Raw genomic sequence first — 20807 nt, forward strand, 5'->3', positions numbered from 1 at the left:
ATAGGTTATCCTAGTTTGACTATCTTTATGCCTTGTTTACCACTGAACTTTTGGGTAGTACTTGCTAGTGCTATATGTGGATTTGGGTATTGAGATACACATTATTCATGATCATACTGTTATTATCAGTTTGTTATTTATTGTTCATGATAAGATCATTATGTTAATTGGAACATGGAGCAACCACCCGAGAAAACAGTGCTATCACAAAGGTGGTATGGAACGCCCTTGGCTGACTAATTAGAAAAGCTAGTGGAGGACTACCTTACCCGAAAGGGGCAAGGGAAGTAGGGGAGTGGTCAATGTAGGGAGGCTCTTGGGTTGATTTTGCTACGATGGCGGTCAGGTGAGGGGTCCTTGCATTGGAGCTTCCTAGAAACTGTAGCGGGTTTTCTGAAGCTAGTGGAACTTTGTAAAGGCCTCGTAGTGTTACCCTGCCTTGCCTCCTAGGTAGAGGTGTATGGGAGTCACTATCCCTTGGCAGATGGGTAACATGACTTGTGGGTAAAGATGCACAACCTCTATAGAGTGTAAAACTGGTATATTAGCTGTGCTCACGGTCATGTGCAGCTCGGACCCTCACATGATTAATTTATGGAACTAAATTCGATTTGTCATATGCATTGCATTGCAGGTGTTGTTATCACTTTTGTTCTACTACTTAATTGGGTTGGTATTTACTTATACTTAGTAATTGCTAATAAAATTTTGACCAACTTTGAAAGCAATGCTCAGCTTTAACCATCCTCTTTGGTAAGCCTTACACTTCACGTGAGCTCCCACCTTTGGCGAGTTCATGCACATTATTCCCCACAACTTGTTGAGCGATGAACGTATGTGAGCTCACTCTTGCTGTCTCACACCCCCCACAGGTCAAGAACAGGTATCGTAGGATGAGGCGCATTGGAGGATGATGTGAAGAGTTCGTGAGAGGTCTAGGTCGTCGTCTCCCAGTCAACTTTGGGTTGCTAGATCGTTCTCTCCTTATGATGTAATTATTTATTTATTTTGTATATAACTCCTATTATATAGTAAAGATGTGACATTCGTTTCTGTACCATGATTCATCATATGTGTGAGACTTGGTACCAGCACACTTGGTGATTATTTCACGCTTGGGTTTTGGACCCCTTAAACCCGGGTGTGACAGAGTTGGAGGTCCATTGTGCCACTGGTGCACCACCGGTTCTCCACCGGTGCACCAAAAGAGAGCAGACAAGGCCAAACTTTGGTATTCCTTCTTTGATTGTACTTGTCTCTTCTCTTGGGCACTTCCATGACTTAGACAAACATATCTAGACGCCACCCAACTAGTCTAAGTCAAGAAATATGAACATTTTGATTTCTCTAACTCATAATCTCTTTTTTGCTCAAACTAGCTCCAAAAGTGTGATTTTGAGAATATGAGCTTCCCAACCTTTATAGATGGGTAAAATAGGTTCCTAGGGTTGTTTACAACTTATCTGATGTGTAGAACTAGGCAAAGTTCCTCTAATCCAAGTTTTACCCCTTTTAGGTTGGTTTTGAGCTATTTCTGACTTAGAACTGAATTGAATGGACTTATGCACCTGTGAATCAAAGACTAGGCAAACTAGTTAGTCCACAAGGTAGTGATGGTCATCAAGCATCAAAATCACTTTGAGAAAAAGGTTAATCCCATTTCCCTTTCAACGATGCAGAGGTTGACATGTGCCTGGTCGAGTACTAGGGGACAAAGCGTGTCATGGAAGAGCAGGTCGTTGTGGCACCAAACGAGAGGGTGGCGGAGAGCACCAGCATAGCCATCATCGATGTCTCGGTCATTGTGGTGTCAGACTAGGGGAAGGCCAAAGCCCAAGCCTCCAGCACTTGTCTTCTTCTCTTTTGTTGTTGCAAGTAGGACCCCTGGTAGTTGGGTCGAAACATGTAAATATTCCTGCATACTTTGGAATAAGTGGTGACATGTTAAATGGTTAGGCCCCAAGTCTTTCCTTGTTTTTTGTTTGACTCTTGCGCCAACAACATGTAAAATATCTAGAATAATGTTGGTAGCGACGACGAGCGTGAGGGTGACCGATGGATCCCTGCTCTTAGTGGTGTGTTAAGGGGAATTGCTAAGCCAAACCCTAATGACCCACCCTGTGTGAAGTTGTGATGACTTAGCTAACAACCCACCACACGAGGGGCTCGCAATGGCTTAGCTAGGGATCCACCACGCAAGTGACCCATAAGGCTTAGCTAGGGTCCGGTGCAGTGCCTCGAGACTAAGTACTAGGGGCCGACTGCCAACCAGGGAGCCACATAGAGTAGTCTAATGTTCACGTGCTCACTGTGCTAGGACATTTCCAAAGCGCATTAATCAAGAAGGAACATGGAGAAAAGCAAAAACCAGACACAACAAGAAGAACCCCAAAACAGAAAAAGAGGTAATGTACATTCTTTATTAACTTGGGGATAGAAATTCATCCATACGATATGTATACACTAGTTAGATGTCTGTGCATCGCTATGGTTTCTATATGTCATATGACTTTTCTTTAATAAAACACAAAAAATATGTGTTATATTGATTAGGTGTAGGCTTGGGCATTCGGTTAACCGAATTTTTTAGGTTCGATTTCTCAGGTTTTTTAAGTTCGATTTTTTAATAATGGCAACCGAAATTAAATTCTGTGTAGAAAAGAAAAATTGACCCCTCGGTTCATCGAAAGTTCGGTTTGGTTTTCGGTTTAACCAAAAAACCGAACATGGCTCATGTGCCCACACTATTGCAAAACAAAAGAGCAATATCTATTTTGCCATGACCATGTGCAATATTACAAAAGACATACCAGCAAATATTGCATATAATTCAAGCAAATTAAGTTCGATGCCGGGTAATGGCTCAAATTACAAGCAGCAAATGCCACAAATGGTCAAAGTAAAGCCCACACACTGTAATCAAAACAAATAGCAGTTGAAGTTCGGTTAGTTCTGTTTAAAGCGCTATGATATTTTTAGATAATTGGAAACTCCATTCCAACTCAAAAAATTTATGTTATAACTAGCATTTGACTAAATACCAAGGTTTATAATGTTATATCCAAACAATATTTCTCAAAACAATTGTATTCTTGGAGCCGGTAAAAACTATGATATTATCCTGACAATTACAAAGTATAGTACTCTAAAACCATGGTTTTAAGAAATATTGTTGGCAACTGACTCTTAAAGAGCAAGATATAGCATCGATCTATTTTGTTGGCTGAACGAGATTACGTGATTGTTATTTAAACGATGTGTATCAATGATTGGTTTGTCAGCCTATCTAAGCTAGCTAGCGTGTCTGAGTTAAATTTCCTCTTTGGTTGAGCTTAATTATTTAGATGTTATTATAGAGCCACGCATAAATATTTTTTAACTCCCGCACACTGCGTTTGTCATCTGTCAAACTTGTTTGACCTGTTTCATAAAAGGTACCGTCTCTATTCTCGAATATTTATCGTCTGTTAGTTTATTTTTTAACTAAACTGTGATAAATAAAAAAATAACAGATGGAGTAATTAGCATAGGAGCAACCCATCAATACGTCCCCTCATATGTTGATTTCGGAATACAGCTAAAGCGACACTGCTAGAGAAAGACAGTATAAAAAAGCTAAAAATATCGTTAAAAAACTACGTTGATCTCATTACAACGTACGGGCAAAAATCTAACTAAACAAATTATCAAAGAGTGCAATTACATAATAAACACTAGGTACCAGCTGAACTGAACTTTCTTTTCTTTTCTTTTTTTGACGGCAAGGCAAGTACAACATGCATTTTGCATTCGTTGTAGGGAAAGAAGTTCTACTTCATATGCGCATAACTAAAGCAATGATGCTTGTCTGGTAGCATATTTAAAACGCAAGAATAAAGAGACTTATTGCTGAAGTTTTTTCCCCTTTATAATACATTCTAATTAATGTAGCCAATGGTTTTGCAGTTTTTCCATGCGAACCTTGAAAGTTGTTGCCATCCATGTGACCTGTCGAGAGAATATCCAAAGCATCTCCGTTCATTAGGGAGACTTTGTTCCACTCATCTGTCTTGAAGGATTTTTATAATATGTCCTTGGCGATACGTGAGCAGAGATATGACTTGACCAATGATATTATTCCAAGCTAGTGGTCACATCATACGCGACACCAGCTTGCATTGTTAACTCAAATAATTGAGATGACAAGAAGTTGTTTCACATGGCTTATCATATCAAGAGATAGGTTATAGGCAGAGCTAGTTGGTCAAACGAGGCAAACGATATGAGACACCACTCTTGTTTCGTTCTTGTTATTTATTATTATTAATTTATACACTAACTAGTTATGTATCTCTTGGTCACTTATTTTGGATCGCTATACGCAATCAAGAAATAAGGTAACATAATATTAAAAGAATAAATAAGCTTCGTCCTGAAGAAGCTATTCCTTCGAGATTACTTCTTCAAGGACAAAGGTTAAACATCATATGAATAGTTGAACAAGTGACGATCATAAAAGAATTTTAAATATAATGTGTCAGTAAAGATATCTCCTCAATATATTCCTTCTTCCATAAATCAACTTTACAATTGTACCTTCGGAACTGTAGAGAGAATTACACTGAGGACGTCGTAGAGAGAGAATAACACAACAATTACTCAATCCAACCAAAGGTGTTTTATGCACGACATTGCTCATCTATTTATAGGGAGTCGTACATCTCCATACGATATTACATTCATGCCCTCATAGATTACACACAAAGTTTAAAAACATCACAGGGACAACATTGTCTTTTGCCCCAACCAATTTGGATAACACCTTCTCCTTGTATTGTTTTCCTGTGTTGTTGTGACGAGCTTCCATCGTTCTGCGCCGAAGTTGTTCTAATTACGAAGCTCCTGCAACGCTTAGTAATATGCTGATAACAAATGGTTAGTCGTTTTTTGAGGACCTTCAAAAGATGAAGGCCCCTAACAGTAGCCCATCGCAGTATTAATTTGTTTCTTTGTAACAAATTCAGACTCTGAAACGAACGAATGCCTTTAGCCGAAGGTCCGAAAAAACATCTTCCCTTCGCTAGAATAGCGAAATCTTCTGAACTGTGGGGACCACTGTACAGTAGTGCTTTGCATATATATATATATACACACACTAGGTGAGTGCCCGTACGTTGTTACAGCGACAACATGTTATAACAGGATACATTAAAATTGACATGAATACATAATGATCACTTGAAGGTATAGTAGCACATCCAAAAGCGCAGTTGAAGAACATGTTGGCAACCATCCAATCCAATCCTAGGCGAAGATTGCAGAACCACGTTTTTAGGACAACGTAGATAATCATTTCAGGTTTTCAAACATAATACAACGAGGGGACCTATTTAGCTCAATGAAAAATACACGATTGTAAATATTGGAAAATCAAAATTTTGACCAAGAGTGCCAAGTTATTTATCTGATTGCGATATATCCTATTTGTCCAGTTGTCGGTAAACAGATGGCACACAGGTTGCGCAAAAACAGTAACTAAACCTAGAATCTGACCACATTGTATCATAATTTATCGATATAGCACATGATGGCAGATACATTGATTGCCAAATCTGACCACAACATACCACTCAACCCCTAGAAAAACCCAGACATTCAAAGTAATGCTTACCAATGCATTAGTTACAATATCATAAAAATCTAGTATATATGAATTGTAGTTCTGACACTTTCAGTTTCCTTGTTTAATGAAGCTTGGAAGTTAGGAGCACCATACTGCTATTACACAGATAAATCCAGATACAGATAACGAAGAGATGTGTTGGAGCCTCCATATTGGATGGATGAACGCAAACCACCAAGGAAGTCCAGTATCACTTAGTAGTATTGCTGAAACCAAGCAACAATTGAAAATTGTTTATCACATTCAGAAATACTCCTTTATTGAAGGTAAAAGTAACTGTTGTAAACATAAGCGACCAAAGTTGAACAAAATGGTGCTACAAAAATCACCTCTGTTGTGGTAAGCTTTCAGTCCCAAGAAACGAGAAAAGTTTCTTTGCAATGAAGAAACAAATACACTGGGACTTAGAAGTTCAACGACTGTATGAGTGACCGTAAAGGTATGTAGAAAATCAGCATGTTCAGGGCCTCAATACTATATCACACTGACATGCAAAAATGTACTGATATACCATGCACGTACGGAAACCATGTTTGTGCTTGTTGAGCTTAGATGAGAAATAACAACTAATTAATAGAATCTTAGAGAAATAAAATAAAAACTTTAGTGGGTTTTACATATATAAGGTTTATCTTGCACTTTTTATAACCACTGTCAATCATCTCCTTTATTACAAAGTGTCTTGATAGATAAATAGTGTGTCCTCATTTCAGCAAATGATTCTATTGACATACACAAACTCACCTATCTGGATGGACAATGCACAAGAGACAGGATCGAGATGTACCAAAAATAGTAGTGTTAATACCTTAGAACCACTAATTTACCAAGCCTGGGAGATCCATTATTAATAATATGATATCATAACGACCTTTCAAAATCTCATATTTGGGAAAGCTTTAACCAAAGAGACAGGATGAGCTCTGTTTGTACTGCTGAAATTAAACCATAGGAGATGGCAGTAGTACAAATGAAATAAAACACGACGGAGTAATGGAACGCTTTGCCTCGGCCTAGGGCTGCAAATGGGGTGGGTGTAAACGATTATTTTAGGTGGGTTTAAGAAATGGATTTGTTTTGGTGGGTTGTGATGGGTTTTAATTGTGAACGGGTTGGGTTGGGTGGGTTTATTTTGTATTGTGGGTCAAAATGGTTGATACCCATGGGTGTAGATGGATTTATATAGACATGGACATCCATGGGTCTTACCCATCCGTATGTAGGTCTGCAATTTTTAGGTGGGTTTAAGAAATGAGTTTTTTGGTGGGTTGTGTTGGGTTTAATTGTGAACGGGTTGGATGGGCTTATTTTGTATTGCAGGTAAAAATGGTTGATACCCATGGTGCAGATGGGTTTGCATAGACATGGACATCCATGGGTCTTACCCATCTGTATGTAGGTCTGCAATATTTTAGGTGGGTTACTCGAGCATGAAGGTATATGCACAGCTTTTATGCAATCTAGCATCTAACCAAACATGTGCCTTTAACTATAAATTATCTACTTAATTTAGCTAAAGTTCTACTATAAATTATTTACTTAACATTATTGACCCCAAACCAATCCATAACTAGGTGGAAACCCATAGAAAATCCATGGGTTCAGCTTGTTAAGGCAGCAACATACACAGTGACAAATTTACAGGTAGCTTCAATGTCACTGTGTATGCTGCTGCCTTAATAAGCTGAACCCGCGGGTTTTCCATGGACTTCCACCCAGTTATGGATTAGTTTAGGGTCAATAATATTATTGGGTGGGTTGGGTTTAATTTCCTCTTTATGTTTTTGGGTGGTTGTGGGATGGATGTTAAAATTACTAGATTTGGGTGTGGCTTGGATGTGGGTTGGGTTTTTTGCCATTAGCAGGCTTACCTCAGCCTTGCCCAGGACGTCATCGGGTACTATCGTCTTTACTTCTGCCTCCATCGAAACATAGCAGAAAAATGGAAGCATAATCAGATGAGTTTTTCTTTGAACTGGGGTATCCCGAACACTGGGCTTCTTAAAAAATATTACCCCAAATCATGCAATTGGATTTATAGTATTATAACACTCTTTTATTTGTAGTTTTGTTATCATCACTGGTTTGAAACCCTTTCTATTGTCATCAAACGTAAGGTGCCACTCATTAACTTCTTTTACCCCCATGCTTGATATCTCGTTGGTGAAAAAGGATCACGGTCTTGTCTTCCATTCCCTTCCTCTCTCATGATTCCCGTTGCAGCGATTGCTCCCGGCGGCTCGGCGGCAATGGAGGCGCCACCTGACCCAGCCGTCCCATCCTGCTCGATGAGATCGTCGCCGACATCCACGGTGCGGTTCCAGATTTTCCTTCGCTGACTACCCCTGCGCCAACGAACGCAGACTGCTCCATCACCATTGACTTCACTGACAGTAGCTTGTAACCACTTGCACTTCCTATCAGCAGCTTGGTGCAATGCCATCTTCCTTTTAGCAACTTGTGGATCCTGTGCAATCTACAGCAGAAGTTGTTTCTACTTTGTTCGCACCTAGAATTGAAAGGAGAGGTGTGAAGAAGCTTACTCTGAAGAAAAAGATATAAGTGATGTATTATGGCACTTGTAGAACTGTGAGTTGTTCAATGGTGTTATCATAGTATTATGGCACTTTAATATCTGCAATTTGTAGAACTGGATTCTGTAAAATGTGAACTGGTTTCCTAGTAAGTTCATGTTAACTATTAGTTGGTCCTGTTAACTGTTGCCCAGAATCTGAATGGACTAACTTGTAACTGAGTTTCCTATATTTTGGTTCTTTTGTAAACTGCAATACACTATAGTTCATAAAGCATACGATATAGACTTCAGTGAAACAGAAATGGCTCCATAAGCATAAACAAAAGCTGACTCATATCGAGCGATCTAGTATCTCATCTATGTCGAGGTCGTACTCTGCACAAATTTCAGAAAGAGTTGGAGGAGGAGGTAAATTGGACATGTCCTCACAAAATACCTCACTCCACAGTCTCCGGTCATCAAATTCATCGTCGACCTGTTCTTCATCTTCTCCTTCAGAAAGTCATAGCACAAACCAACCTGTTAACATATGCTGCAGGTTTCTACAATCAGTTATACTTATACATGAAACAAGTACAATTTAATTCATCACAACAAAACAGTTGGAAACAAAAATCAAATTTTAGACATGAACACTAACTGATTCAACCTTACATCATGGGAGGTCAACGACGAAGCAGGCGATCAATTTTTTTTGCAGCCAGGACATTTGCCTTCTCCGCTTCGGCCAACATCTCGTCAGTTGTCGCCTTCACCCCACTAACGGCGTTAGCAGCCCCAATGGCTGTCACGATAGCTAAGCTGGCAGTGGGGCTAGCTCGCCGAGCTGCATTGACAGCCCTGACAATCAACAAAGGAAAATCTAGAACTGCCCCGTGGATGTCGCCGACGATCTCGTCGAGCAGGATGGGACGGCCGGGTCAGGTGGTGCCTCCATTGCCACCGAGCCGCTGGGAGCAATCGCTGCAACGGGAAGAATGAGGGAGGAAGGGAATGGAAGACATCACGGGGGCACTTCGTGGGGGAGGCTATCGCGGCGGAGGTGGCGGGGCATCGGGTGAGCGAAGGACGGGGGCGGGGCACGCACGGAGGAGGGGGCGCACGCGTGGGGAAGGAAGGTGATGGCGCGGATGGCAGCCTCGGCGCATGGGGAAGGAAGGTGATGCCGCGGATGGCGGCCGAGGCGCGTGGGGAAGGGCGATGATTGCGCGGTGAGGAAGGGCGGTGACGGTGGCGGATGTCTGCGCTGCAGGGATGGAGCGGAGGGCAGCGCTGATGGCGTTGGGTGAGGAGACAAGATTTGCGGGGAGGGGGGAGGGCGAGGGCGGAGGGCCGCGGACGCGCTGTAGGGATGGAGCGGGGGCGTGGTGTAGCCGGCGATGCGACGACAGATGGCAGAACCGTGCACCAAAAAATGTGGACGCCTACACTAACGTCTTAAGTAGTATATATATATATATATGAGGGTTGTGATAAAACATTTTTTCGTGCTATCAAGTTTCTATTGGCTTTGTTGTTTAGCTAGCTGCTACTGTAACCGCGACTATTTTTGAGCTTCGCCTTTTTGTTTTAACCAAAACTGAGATGCCCGAAGATAAGAGAAGTGAGGACCCCGCACTGGCTAAGTTTTACAAAGCTATGGAGAGGACTAATGTTGAGAAAGTAACCAATGATATTTTAGCTGGGTTGTCTGAAGATTCTGGTGACAGCGAGGACTTTGATATTGATAGTGGTAATGATGATGTCGAAGATCGGCCATGGAGGCTGAGTCACTTGGTCTTTGGAAAATCAACCGTGAAGAAATGTCATGTTGAGGCTATGAAGGGTAGATATTTTCATGATGTATCTATAGTGATAATCGGTGGTGAGAACATTGTTCCTCTTTCTGAGAAAGATGAGGTAGTGATTTTTCGAAGCTTCATGAAAGTTGGGCTACGGTTTCCCTTACACAAGATGTTGTTTGAAGTCTTAAAAAAGTTTGAAATCTTCCTTCATTAGCTTACTCCTGACACTTTAATTAAGGTTGGGATCTTCATTTGGGCAATAAGGAGCCAAGGACTGGAACTATATGCTGATTGCTTTTGCAATATTCATGAGTTGTCTTACCAGACGAAGCCCACTGGAAAAGAGCAATACCATACTAACTTTGGATGATATACCTTCATGTACCGGTCAGATGCTAGGCATCCCGTGCTAACCTTTCGGAAAAATGGCCGGGTTCATGGATGAAGCAATGATTTTATGTGAAGAATGACCTGAGCCAAAGAAACAATATTAAGGATGTAATCTAGTGTCCTATCCGATCCTTCTTTGGATTGAGGAGGCCTGCTATCGTGAACACGGAAAGATCTCAAGGTTGCCTGGCGACATTTAATGTTGTGTGCAACTACATCAACACTAGGGACTTAGTGCAGGAGCACATAGCCTTCAAGGTATGGCCCCTGGCTGCCAAATGGGAAATGCCCAAGGATGCTGAAGCTGATGCAAATGCTGGAAAAAGCAGTCTGGTTCATCTGAAGTATACTTATCGATACAGGAATCAATTTGGTGAGCCAGATGATGATTGGCTTGATGCCATTGAAGCAACAAGTGATGAATTATTAGGGACCTATATGAAGGCTGAGGATGAAGCCATGTATGTTTCCTTCGTTGCCCGAGGAAAACAAAGATTGAACAGAGTTTTTGATGCTATAGGATTCATTTACCCTGATTACTGCTTCCCTGCTCGAAAAGAGGGGGTCAAAAAGGAAAAGTGCACCAAAGACTTCTTCTGTTGTGCCAAGGCCAAATAAAGCAAAAATGCTAACTCATCGGCTGAAGTTGTACTTTTTAGAGAGAGCTGCAAAACTGCCTATTGCAGGAACTTCAAAAACAGAAACTGTCGAAGCAGCCGAAGAGGCCCTCCCGGCTTCAGAGGTAATACTTTTTTTCTTTTTCTTTGATTTGTGTCAAAACATTTCTGGTCTAATATTAGCTTTGGAATTTTTGAGCAGACGATGAAAGGAATCGAGGCAACTGTGGTGAGTGCCCCAGCTCCCTTTTATTTGGGATTAACTACAGAAAAGAGCCATGGGCCAGAACAGCCGAAGGTTCAAGAGATTCCGAAGGCGCAAGCGCAATCACAGATTGCAACCGCTCCAGCGGGAACTCCTAGAAAAGGAAAAAGAATGGCCAATGTGCTTGAAGCTATTTTGAGGCCTTCAAAGATGGCGACACTTGCAACGTCGAAGGTTTTCATGGACAATGTCGATGAACCAATGGCCGGTATTGTAGATACCTCTCCTGATTTAGACAAGGCTGAGCCTTTGGAGCCCACTCAATCTAAAGAAAAATCTTAAAGCCTACCAGAGAAAGTGACAACGCCATTACTCGAAACGACACTAGTCGGAAATCTTGACTTTATTATCCGTCATCCTTCGGGAAAGCATCTGACGAAGGAACAAATTGTTGAAGTTCAGCATTATGCCAGAGATCTAAGGTATCCTCGAGGGTCCTTACTTTATGGAGGCAGCGATGAAGACGATTTCATGTACTGCCTTCCTGACAACAAAGAGATTGACGTTTGCCGGGAAATGATGGACAACATGGGTTACCCGAAGCTTGAGCTTGGGCTATCCTTAATGCCGAAAGACTAACTAGCAAATTGCTTGGCATACAATAGCTTAAAGGTTTGTGTTTACTTTTCTCTTCTGTCCTTTGATAATTATTTTAGATAAAATATTTACTTGTTTTCTTTTTGATGCCATTAGGGACTTATTTTGAGCAAAGCTTTGAAAGCGCAGAAGGAGTGCGAAGATGAAAGCACTGAAATAGCCTTCGAAAATCTGCGCTCAGAAGTTATAACGCTTTGGAATGAGGCCCTTGAGAAAGACAAGATTCTTCTTTCTTTAGTCGAGAAGCTAAAGACAAGTCAAGCTAACTTGACTAAATTCTCTCAGACAGATCAAAAAAATTGAAGCTTGAAAAGGAAAAAGAGGTTGACGCAAGACGCATAGCCGACTTATAATACGCTTTATTTACTCAAGTAGAACTACACAAATCTGAAGTGACAAGGCTGGAGAAGAAGCTTGACGAAGTCAATGAGAACTTTAATGTTGAATAGGCGAAGCGTGAAATATCTAACATAGAACGATCCAGAGTGCAAAAAAATGTTGAAGAGCTTCGTCAAGTGAAGGAAGAATGCTTCTCTATTGCTATGCAATGTTCTAACAAATTGAAAATTGCTTTTGCTAAAGTTGGCGCATTCTAAACTGAAAAAAAATTATCCGTGGAAACCCCGAAGGTGTTGTTAAATGGATTGAAGGTGAGATTGAAGCTTTGACGAAGTCTTAACTTGCATAGGGGACTTTTGTGCTTGTGTGGGTGCTCGAGGGGCTATGTCATTGCTCAAAAAAGCTGGTTGTGAACATCTGAAGGCTATAATTCAACCAGAATTCTTAGTTTTAGCGAATGATATTAGAGAACCTTCAACTGAAGCCAACGCCCTTAGCGAGAAATTTTACTCTAAAGTGTGGATGAACGGTGGAAGAGAGATAGCAGATGAAGCTATCAAACGAAGTGAAGAAGAATCACATCTAGCTTCAGAGGAAGCAAGAAAAGCTAAAGAAGTTGTATAGCATGAAAGGCGTATAGGTATGTGTCGGCGTTTCGAGACCGGGGGGTCCCTAAGTCGACGAGTGAATGTCGCCGCGTGCCCCAGCCCAGATGGGTCAACGCGAGGCCGAGCGCAAAGGGGGGAAGTGAGGTGGCCGGAGACAGGCGTGAGAGAGGTGGAAATCCCGCGGCCTTCGTGTTCGTCCCGCGCCCAGGTCGGGTGCGCTTATAGTAGGGGGTTACAAGCGTCCACGCGGGAGAGGGAGCGAGCGGCTTCAAGCGAGCGCCTGTCTCGTCCTCGTCCCCGCGCGGCCAACCCTCTCTAAGAGGGCCCTGGTCCTTCCTTTTATAGGCATAAGGAGAGGGTCCAAGTGTACAATGGGGGATGTAGCAGAGTGCTACGTGTCTAGCGGGGGAGAGCTAGCGCCCTAAGTACACGCCATCGTGGCAGCCGGAGAGGTTTTGGCGCCCGGTTTGTGTGATGTCGTGGCCGTCGGAGGAGCGCTGGAGCCTGGCGGAGGGACAGCTGTCGGAGCTGTTGAGTCCTTGCTGATGTCCTCTTGCTTCCGTAAGGGGGCTGAGAGCCGCCGTCGTCACAGAGTATGCGGGGCGCCATCATTGCCTATCTGGCGGAGCGAGCCAGATGGGACGCCGGTCTTGTTCCCCGTGGCCCAAGTCAGCTCGGGGTAGGGTGATGATGGCGCCTCCTGTTGACGTGGCTGGTCTGCGCCCTAGGTTGGGCGATGTGGAAGCTCCTCCGAAGCCGAGGTCGAGTCTGTCTTCCGTGGCTGAGGTCGAGTCCGAGCCCCTAGTTCGGGCGAGGCGGAGACCGTCGGCTGAGGCCAGGGTGGAGTCCGAGCCCTGGGTCGGGCGGAGCGGAGTTCGTCGTCTTCTGGGACTTAGCCCGAGTCTGAGCCCTGGGTCGGGCGGAGCGGAGTTCGTCGTCTTCTGGGACTTAGCCCGAGTCCGAGCCCTGGGTCGGGCGGAGCGGAGTTCGTCGTCTTCTGGGACTTAGCCCGAGTCCGAGCCCTGGGTCGGGCGGAGCGGAGTTCGCCGTCTTCTGGGGCTGAGCCCAAGTCCGAGCCCTGGGTCGGGCGGAGCGGAGCTTCCTATGGTGCCTGTGGCTGGGCCTGACTGCCTATTAGCCTCACTCTGTCAAGTGGCACCGCAGTCGGAGCGGCGCAGGCGGCACTGTCTTTTTGTCAGGCCGGCCAGTGGAGCGGCGAAGTGACGGCGGTCACTTCGGCTCTGTCGGCTGAAGGGCGCGCGTCAGGATAAAGGTGTCAGGCCACCTTTGCATTAAATGCTCCTGCGATTTGGTCGGTCGGTGCGGCGATTTGGTCAGGGTTGCTTCTTGGCGAAGACAGGGCCTCGGGCGAGCCGGAAATATGTTCGCCGCTGGAGGGGGGCCTCGGGCGAGACGGAGATCCTCCGGGGTCGGCTGCCCTTGTCCGAGGCTAGGCTCGGGCGAGGCGTGATCGTGTCCCTCGAATGGACCGATCCCTGACTTAATCGCACCCATCAGGCCTTTGCAGCTTTATGCTGATGGGCGTTACCAGCTAAGAATTAGGAGCCTTGAGGGTACCCCTAATTATGGTCCCCGACAGTAGCCCCCGAGCCTCGAAGGGAGTGTTAGCACTCGCTTGGAGGCTTTCGTCGCACTTTTTTGCAAGGGGACCAGCCTTTCTCGGTTGCGTTTTGTTCCGGTGGGTGCGCGCGAGCGCACCCACCGGGTGTAGCCCCCGAGGCCTCGGAGGAGTGGTTTGACTCCTCCGAGGTCTTAATGCCTCGCGTAATGCTTCGGCTGGTCTGGTCGTTCCCTCATGCGAGCTGGTCGTAGCCCGGGTGTACGGTCGGGTCCCAAGTTCTCGGGCTGGTATGTTGACGCTGTCAACGGTTCGGCCGGAGCTGGGCTTGCGAGAGCAGCTCCCGAGCCTCCGCACAGGGCGAGAGGGCGATCAGGGACAGACTCGACTTTTTTACATACGCCCCTGCGTCGCCTTTCCGCAAGGAGGAGGGGGGAAAGCGCCATGTTGCCCTCGGTGGGCGCCGAACATGGTGTTTCCGGTGAGCTGCAGGCGGGTAATCCGAGTGGACGTCCGTGCCCCATTCGTTAGGGGTCGGCTAGAGGCCCAGAGGCACGCCCAAAAGTACCTGCGGGTGATCTGCCGGACCCGGTCCCCTGGCGACGGGGTCCGAGGGCTCGATGCATCCCTCCGATGGGATTCTGTTACAAGATCGTTCCCGCTGGTCTCGGAAATGTCCTAGGGTACCTCGGGAGCGCAGCCCGAGCCTTGGTTATGTATCGAACGTACCCATGGTCATCCCTCGCTCTGTGTCTGAGGCGGCTGTGAACCCTTCGAGGGCCAGCCTTCGAACCCCTGATCAGTAGTGGGCGCGGAGCCCGAGTAGCCTAAGGCGGCCGTTGAACCCTTCCGAGGGGCCGGCCTTCGAACCTCTAACCAGTAGTGGGTGTGGAGCCCACGCGCTCTGAGGCGGCTGTTGAACCCTTCCGAGGGGCCAGCCTTCGAACCTCTGATCAGTAGGGAGGCTCGGAGCCTGGTTCCTTCACGGGGAAGGATCCTTTTCGGGGTATCCCCCTTTCCCGGTCCCTGTTGCAAGAGAGAGAAAGAGGAAAAAAGGAAAAGGATACGAAATCGAACGACGCGGCGTACCTGTTCTGACGCGGTCATTATGGCGAAGGCGAAGCGTCGCCCGCTTCTCCTACCAGAGGCGCCGCCTGTCCCGCCACGAAGTTAATGCGACGGGGCGAGTGGTTCGCGGGGCAGCCGTTGCGCGTGCGCGGGCCGTTCGAGGAACGGAACACGGGCGCGTCGTCTTCACGCCGTGAGAGAGGGTTCTCTCGTCGCTCCTGGTTGGGACGTAGGCTTGGCTGACGACGTGGCCGCTGCTCCTGCCCGCCTGCCACCGCCATTACTGCCGGCCCATTTTTGGTCGCATTGACCGTCGCGCCAGGCTGGCGCCGCTGGGTCGTGTTCTGGGTCGCCTCGAGTCGCGGTATTGGTTCCGCAGTCGAGGAGGCGCGGTGGTGGCGCAAGTGGCGGTGCAGTTGCATGCACGAAGCATTCGGCGCGCCGGTTGCATGACGCGTGGGCCTGGGCCTCCATGCTGGGCGTGTTGGGAGTCGGAGAAGTGCGCCCACTTGGCACGGTTGCATGCCGCCTGCATGGCTGCCCGCCCTTTCGCCCGCTGGTCTGGGCAAAAGTGGAGAGCCACTTGCAACCGCTGGGCAGTTGTACGCATCTTGCACGGCGGTTTGTCTTCTTCTGCTTTGAGCCGGCTTGCATGACGTGTGGGACCCAGCCCCCGCGCCGTAGGAGGAGGGCCTTGGAGCGTGTTGGAGAAGACTCAGCCCGCGACGGCTGGGGACGCAAGTAAGGAGAGTCGCCTTTAAAAGGGGGTGACCCCCTTAGAAGGCGACCATGTCTTCGCGCTTCCTTATGCATCGTGTCTTTCCACCTTCCAAGCCCTCGGATGGGGGATACCCGCCGTCTTTCCGCCTTGTCATTGGGGGAACGCAACTCCGCGGGAGTTGGTACCTCTCAGCCATCGTTCGGCTTCAAGGATTTTCATCATACAGCCTGGTTGCACCCCTCCGCCGGTGGTCACCCAAAACGGTGACCTCCAGCCCCTGGATGGGGAGAGGCAAGCCAGGCTGTGATCTTGGTCTCGCCCTCAGCCTCAAGGATGTTCGTCTTCCTTGCTGGGGCGAGGAGCGAGGCGAGCCGGGGCTCTACCTCCCGCGCGGGCCGGCTGGCCACCTCTTCTTCCAGCTTCTGGTGGTGGCAACCATCCTCCAGCTCTGCGGAGGAGACGTCCTCCAGCCATGCCGGGGAAGGCGAACTGTTGCTGCCCAGCTAGGATGCAACATTCCGCCCTCTTCCTCGCTTTCGTTGCGAGGACGGGAGCGAGGACCTGCCGGTGCGCTTTAGAGCGGCCCGCTCTTTGGCTTTAATAGCTGGTTCGCGTCCCTTGAGCGGGAACGCGAACGAGAGCCCTCCGGCGGCCGCGTCCGTCCTGGGACCATGGCTGCTGCTGCAGAGGTCGCTGGCGGGTCCCCCGGTGCTCGTCGCCCCGCAGGCTCCCCGGTGTGGAGGTGGAACCGGAGTTCCGTTTTGTAATGGCACTTTGAATGCCAGTGTTTTTGTTCATCGTGGCTGTCGAGGCCTGAACATGTATGTAATTTCGGCACGGAGCCGTGTTTTTTCCTCATTTTCGAGCACTAAGACTCGCCTGTTGGTTGTCTGAACCGCTTCACCAAGCGTGAGTCGCCTCGTGTAAAGGTGACGAGTGAGGTATCTGTATCCCGGAGGCGTAGGAGTCCCTCGGCTCGGTCAGCCTTGTTGCCCGAGGCTTCTCTTGCTCAGTTAAAAGAACTCCTCGGTCGCTCTTCGATGAGCCGAGGCCAGGGGTAGCGGTGTTAGCGCGAACAGAGGCGGAGTTGGCTCGAAAAGAAGACCTGGTCGGCCGGAGCCTGGCTGGGTCGTCCGTTAGCGGGACCAACGCCGGAATTGACCTGCCGAGGCCTCGGGCCGGGCTGATGTCCTTGGAGGATAGCTGGCCGAGGCCCCGGGGTGACCGGCCGAGCCGCCTGCTCGGGCCGGATTCTCGGAGAAGACCCTGGCGGCGATGGCCCGGGCTTGGTGATGACGTTGTCCTTCAGAGCAGAGACCCTTGGACCGCGTCGCCGTCCGAGGCTAGGTCGGGCCTCGCCGAAGGTGTTGTCGACGCCGAGGGCGCTGCTGCTCCCTTTAGCCGCCAGGATCCGAGCCTGTAGGATCGGATTACCTTGTAGCGTGTGTTTTCTGCGGCCGCCGAGGCCAAAACACACCCTCGCCGTGTTGTAAAGCCGCGTCTCTTTTCCTCTTGTTTCGAGTATCTGGACTTTTTTGTCGGTAATAGAATTGTTTGTGCGAGCGAGAGTTGCTTCTCACGGAAGGTGATAAGTGAGGTATCCGTATCCCGGAGGCGTAGGAGTCCCTCGGCTCGGTCGGCCTTGCCGCTTACGCGCACTCTTACCCGTCCATGGGGTTCTGTCACCGACGCAGTTGAGAAGGCTCGAAGAATCGCTCCGGAAGAAGAGCTTCCGAACGTGAAGACTTGTTCGGTCCGCGGAATCACTTATCCGAACGCGAGTTACTTATCGCAGAAGGTGATGAGTGAGGTATCCGTATCCCGGAGGCGTAGGAGTCCCTCGGCTCGGTCAGCCTTGGCTGCTTACGTGTACTCCGTCGTTTTCAGGATCCGCTTTCGAAGTAGTCAAAAAGCACGAAAGACATTCTGGCAGAAAGGATCTTTTTTCGAGGAAAAAATTCGACGCAGAGGGGGTTCCCCCCTTTTAGCCCCCGAGGGAGGGTCGGGCTTTGCCGAGGCGAGGCCGACCCTTCCTTGATGACTAAACTTTGCGTGGGAGCGAGGTATATGAACAACTTGAAAACATCTTAAGGGTAGAAGCGACGTAGCTGTTGGATGTTCCAGGCGTTGTCGTAGACCTCGCCTTGACTGTTGGCCAGCTTGTATGTTCCGGGCTTCAGAACTTTGGCGATGACGAACGACCCCTCCCAGGGGGGCGTGAGTTTGTGCCGCCCTCGGGCGTCTTGTCGCAGCCGAAGCACCAGGTCGCCCACCTGGAGGTCTCAGGACCGGACCCCTCGGGCATGGTAGCGTCGCAGGGACTGCTGGTACCGCGTCGAGTGTAGTAAGGCCTTGTCCCGAGCCTCCTCCAGCTGGTCCAACGAGTCCTCTCGACTAGCTTGGTTGCTTTGGTCGGTGTAGGCCCTCGTCCTCGGGGAACCGTATTCTAAGTCTGTGGGCAAGATGGCCTCGGCCCCATAGACCAGAAAGAACAGCGTGAAGCCCGTGGCTCGGCTCGGCGTTGTCCTCAGGCTCTAGACCACCGAGGGGAGTTCCTTCATCCATTGCTTGCCGAACTTGTTGAGGTCATTGTAGATCCGAGGCTTGAGTCCTTGCAGAATCATGCCGTTGGCACGCTCTACTTGCCCATTTGACATGGGGTGAGCCACGGCGGCCCAGTCCACTCGGATGTGGTGATCCTCGCAGAAGTCCAGGAACTTCCTGCCGGTGAACTGGGTGCCGTTGTCGGTGATGATGGAGTTCGGGACCCCGAAGCGATGGATGATGTTGGTGAAGAACGCCACCGCCTGCTCGGACCTGATGCTGTTCAGGGGTCGGACCTCAATCCACTTGGAGAATTTGTCGATGGCGACCAACATGTGCGTGTAGCCCCCGGGTGCCTTCTGCAAGGGGCCGACGAGGTCCAAACCCCACACAGCAAAAGGCCAGGCGATGGGTATCGTCTGCAGAGCCTGAGCGGGCAGGTGGGTCTGCCTTGCGTAGAACTAACACCCTTCGCAGGTGCGGACAATTCTAGTGGCGTCGGCCACCGCCGTCGGCCAGTAGAAACCTTGTCGGAAAGCATTCCCGACAAGGGCTCGAGGCGCAGCGTGATGGCCGCAAGCCCCCGAGTGTATCTCTTGCAGGAGTTCCTGACCTTTGGCGATGGAGATGCATCGCTGGAGGATGCCTAAGGGGCTGCGGTGGTAGAGCTCCTTCTCATCTCCCAGCAAGACGAACGACTTGGCGCGCCGCGCCACCCGCCGAGCTTGGGCTCGGTCGGAGGGTAGCTCTCCTCGGTGGAGATATTGCAGGTACGGGGTCTGCCAGTTTTGATCAGGCGTGACCCCACTTCGCTCCCCCCGACGTGCAGCGTCTCGCCCTCGGGGGCTGAGGGTACCTCGGGCCGAACCGAGGGTGCCTCGGGCCGAGCCGAGGGTGCCTCGGACTGTGCCGAGGGTACTTCGGGCTGGTCCGAGGGTGCCTCGGGCCGAGCCGAGGGCGCCTCGGACTGTGCCGAGGGTACCTCGGGCTGGGCCGAGGGTGCCTCAGGCTCGGGCGTGCCGTCGATCTTGACGGAGGGCTGATGCAGATCTCGGGAGAAGACGTCCGGGGGAACCGTTGTTCGCCCCGAGGCTATTTTAGTCAGCTCGTCCGCAGTCTCGTTGTAGCGCCGAGCGATGTGGTTGAGCTCGAGCCCGTAGAACTTGTCTTCCAGGCGCCGAACCTCATCGCAGTAGGCCTCCATCTTTGGGTCGCGGCAGTGGGAGTTCTTCATGACTTGGTCGATGACGAGCTGCGAGTCACCGCGAGCGTCGAGGCGTCGGACCCCTAGCTCGATGGCGATCCGCAATCCGTTGACCAGAGCCTCGTACTCAGCCACATTGTTGGATGCCGGGAAATGGAGGCGTAGCACGTAGCGTAGGTGCTTCCCAAGGGGCGAGACGAAGAGTAGGCCTGCGCCGGCTCCTGTCTTCATCAGCGACCCGTCGAAGAACATGGTCCAGAGCTCCAGTTGGATCAGAGTTGTTGGGAGCTGGGTGTCGACCCATTCGGCCACAAAGTCCGCCAGGACCTGGGACTTGATGGCCTTCCGAGGGGCGAACGAGATTGTTTCGCCCATGATTTCCACCGCCCACTTTGCAATCCTACCCGAGGCCTCCCGGCACTGGATGATCTCCCCCAGGGGGAAGGATGACACCACAGTTACCGGATGAGACTCGAAGTAGTGTCGCAACTTCCGTCGTGTCAGGATCACCGTGTACAGCAGCTTCTGAACTTGTGGGTAGCGGATCTTGGTTTCAGACAGTACCTCGCTGACGAAGTAGACTGGCCTCTGAATGGGCAATGCATGCCGCTCTTCTTGCCTCTCGACCACAATCGCGGCGCTAACCACCTGAGTGGTCGCGACGACGTAGACCAAGAGGGCTTCTCCGGCAGCTGGGGGCACCAAGATAGGCGCCTTCGTGAGGAGCGCCTTTAGGTTCCCGAGGGCTTCCTCGGCCTCAGGGGTCCAAGTGAAGCACTCGGCCTTCCTTAAGAGGCGGTACAGAGGTAGACCTCTTTCGCCGAGGCGTGAGATGAAGCGGCTCAGAGCCGTGAGACATCCCATGACCCTCTGTACGCCTTTCAAGTCCTTGA

General features: G+C 49.1%; 1 long non-coding RNA gene across 1 annotated transcript; it reads left to right on the forward strand.

Moving 5' to 3' along the window:
- Window positions 1-7643: 7643 nt before the first annotated feature.
- Window positions 7644-8365, forward strand: LOC109940893 (uncharacterized). Its single transcript, XR_002263617.1, has 2 exons — window positions 7644-7974; window positions 8090-8365. It is a non-coding gene; the product is annotated as an uncharacterized lncRNA (long non-coding RNA).
- Window positions 8366-20807: the final 12442 nt, after the last annotated feature.

This window comes from Zea mays, chromosome 7, assembly GCF_902167145.1.
Source record: "Zea mays cultivar B73 chromosome 7, Zm-B73-REFERENCE-NAM-5.0, whole genome shotgun sequence".
Lineage (NCBI taxonomy): Eukaryota > Viridiplantae > Streptophyta > Magnoliopsida > Poales > Poaceae > Zea > Zea mays.